The sequence below is a fragment of the Eurosta solidaginis genome, chromosome 3 (genome assembly GCF_040869045.1).
Source record: "Eurosta solidaginis isolate ZX-2024a chromosome 3, ASM4086904v1, whole genome shotgun sequence".
Classification (NCBI taxonomy): Eukaryota; Metazoa; Arthropoda; class Insecta; order Diptera; family Tephritidae; genus Eurosta; species Eurosta solidaginis.
The window spans coordinates 73,168,811-73,172,474 of record NC_090321.1 but is presented as its reverse complement, the minus strand read 5'-3'; positions in this window follow the sequence as shown (position 1 = coordinate 73,172,474).

Sequence of the window (3,664 nt, the reverse complement as noted above, 5' to 3'; positions counted from 1 at the left end):
GTTCTTTTGTGTCATTAACCACTTGAGACTGGAGTGGTCCGTGATAATACGAAACGGTAGTCCCTCCACATAGGGTCGGAAACGTTTCACGCTGATTATGGCAGCGAGACATTCCAGCTCGGTTACCGTGTAATTACGTTGAGCATTATTCAGTTTTTTCGACACAAACGCGATCGGATGCTCAGCGCCCTCGTCATCGACCTGGAACAACACTCCGCCAACACCTATTTTGGAAGCGTCGCATTGTATTACGAATTCCCTTGAAAAGTCTGGTTGGGCCAAGACAGGGGCGGAACTCAAAGCTACTTTTAGCTTTTCGAAGGCCTCTATAGCTTCAGAGGTAAGCTTGAACGGGCCTGCTGACTTACGGAGACAGTCGGTCAATGGACCTGCCAAGTCAGCAAAATTGGTAATAAACGCCCTGTACCAATTCGCCATGCCCACAAACCTACGCACTTGCCGAGGGGATTTAGGGATCGGGAAGTTTTGCATTGCTTCTATTTTTCCCGGATCCACTTTCAGACACCCGCTGCCTATCAAGTACCCTAAGTAGCGTATTTCCTTCTGACAAAATTTACTCTTCTTCACGTTTATTGTCAAACCTGCGTCTCTCAAACATTGGACCACTTCCGCTAGCAATTTCAGGTGGTCTTCAAAATTAGTGCTGCATACCACCAGGTCGTCCAGATAGACAAAACCGTTCTCTCGCAAACGCGAAGGAATTGCCTTGTCCGTCAGCCTACTCATAGTCTGCGGTCCATTGCACAGACCAAATGGCATTATTTTGAAGTGGTACAGAGGCCTCCCCGGAACTGCGAATGCTGTTTTTTCCTTGGAGGACTCTGTAAATTTGATCTGGAAGAACGCGTCCTTCTGATCAATGCCACTAATAAAATGCGTATTTTTCAGTCTGCTCAATAAGCCGTTAATATGAGGCAGGGGGTACGAGTCTTTCTTAGTCACCGCGTTGACCTTCCTGGAATCTATGCACAGCCTAACTTTACCTGGTTTCCGGACCAGTACTACAGGACTACACCACGGGGAGTTTGATTCTTCTATAACTCCTAATTCGAGTAACCTGTCTAGTTCGCTAAAAGCCTCGGCTTGCCTCGGTGGCGAAAGAGGAAAATGTTTGCTTTTATGGGAACGGCATCACCGGTGTCGATGTGATGCTCCACTAATTTAGTTTGCCCTAGGCCTAACTTCTCGTACGAAGGAAACGTCTCGATAACCTTTTGCAATTCTAATTTTCGTTCTGGTGACAATTCATGGAGGTTAAGTTCCTCTTCCTTTTCAAGTCCAATCTCAATGCACTCTACGCTTGGGAATATTTCGGGAGCTAACGCAAATGCTCTCCAAAAATCTTCCCCGAAGTACGCTTCTTGGAGCAATGAGGGAACAAGGTAAAAACGAATAACCTTTGTGATATTTTTGAAGGTGACTGGTAGGGATACTGAGCCTAAAATTGTTTGCTTGTTGCCGCCCGCGGTATATACGAACGCATGTAAGGGCTGATATTCGAAGCCGTTATCCTCTGGGAATTCTAATCCATTTTTCCCTAAGATGGAGACGTTGGCTCCCGAATCCAACAGCCCTACAAGAAAACTATATTTAACTTTAGCCTTTAAGAGAGGCCTTTCATCCTCTGTAAGCGTTAACGTGGTGGCTTGCAGCAGTCTACGCTCCTGTACTTTCCTGTGGTATCTCTTCCTACACTTCAAAATATTGGCCGATACCGGGTATTGTTCGAAAATGGTATGTCTTATTTGTTCATACCTATGTTCCCTTTCTTCTAGGTTTGGTGGAAATTGCGTTTGGCAAGCGACATCCCTATGCTGGCGTTGCAGAATTCTGGTCGGTTCGCCCATCGCGGATGATGACGTTTGACTCTCGGATTCAGAACTATTCGAATTGTCCGTACTGTCAGGGTAAGTTATTATCACATTTGAGAGCTCTTCTGCCAGGGTACTACTGCACCTCGAAAGCGTATCACCTCCATGCAGAGATTCACCCTCTGGTTCAGCGCACGGGACGACGCCTCGAGCACTGGCTGATGTGGGAGCTATGAAGCCGAACGAGGCTCCCCCGCCTTCTCGCTCGGGTACTGGTTTCCCTGCCTGCGATGGTCCCTAGGGCATTTTGGAGTTAATACTCCTCTATGCCCACACTTGAAACAAAAGGGATTCATAATGGGTTTCTCGCAGTATATGTATGAGTGGCCCATTGCCTGGCAATTCCAGCATTGGATTCCCGAATAGTCTGGTCTCCTGTTGCGCCTCTATCTGCGGATCCATTTCGGCGTCCTCGCCTTCCATCCTTATGTCCGGGGTTGTCACGCGTGCTTCGTTTACATGCCGTCCTGGGTAAGTGGCTCCCAACAGCTTGCTTTCTTTCAGCACCTGTTCACCTCTGCGTGCTACATCGCGTAAATCATGAAGGGTCCTTACCTCTGCGTTAAAAAGCATCAGCTTAAGGCTACTGACGTTTCTTTCTATTATGTCAATCAGTAGAAGCTCCGACATGGGTTCTCTTAAGCGCGCGTTCAAGGAGATTATGTCTGTGTGGAACACGTCATAGCACTCACTTGCTTTCTGCTTGCGCATGGAGATCTCCATCATGATCTCGTGGTCAGTTTTCAAAGTGCCAAACTCTCTTTTCAATGAGTAGCACAAAAAGGCATAAGTCGCGTTTGGGTTTTGTTTCGTGAAAAGCCAGTACCATTCTTCGGCCCGCCCGGAAAGAAACAGGTGGAACTAGCCATTATTTGCTCGTCCGTGCATTGTGTGCGCTCACACAAGGTGTTCAGTTTAAAAAGGAAATCGGCTACGCTCCCAGTGCCGTCGAACGAGATTTTCCACTCCTGCGGTTTCACTGCTATGCTGCTTGGAGTCGGGTACATTGGTGGTACTACCGTTGGCAATGGGTTACGGTCCATCCTACTTGCGTTCCTGTTTTGCTGGTTTGATTGCTGCGCGGATTCGAGAGCGGCGTTGAGCTGGTCCATATTGGTTCTAATTGACCCCATCTCTCTCCGCATTTCCTCCTGCGAAGCCTGGAACAGCTGGTGTAGCACATCCACCCACGAGCTCCACGAGTGGCTTCGTCCTGCATTCCTAGGGTATTCGCCCGATCACTTGTAGCGTCTCCAAAATTTCCCATCTCCTGATTTGGTGGTAAAGCACCAGCTCCTTCGGGTGCATAGGTCGACACATTGGTCATTAGCCCCGAGATATCGTGCGCGTTCACGTGCCTGGTGCTTCCCGGTCGGTCTAGTTTCTCCCGAGAGTCATTCAGGTCCGAGCCCATGTTTAGTAACGCGGGGTCTCCGTATTGTCCCCCTACTGGGGTGTGCACCACCAAGGGACGCCTGGCCTGAGAGAAGGCCCCCCTATTATTACTACCCCGTTGCTGGTTTCTCCGGGAATTCCCCGCACTCCCGAACGGAGTGTTCCGGTCCGGTTGCCCGAATGACTGGTCGCGCGACATATTCAAAAAAAAGGTCAAATCGTGGTTTAAAAAAAACTTTTGCCACGTAAGGCAGTTAGGGATTGGAGGGAGAAAAAAAAGTTAAAGTCCACCCCCCTCACCTAGTATACCTAACGATGATTGATAGAAAAAAAATTTTATATATATATCTACAGGTGCGCGAAGAAATACAAAAAAA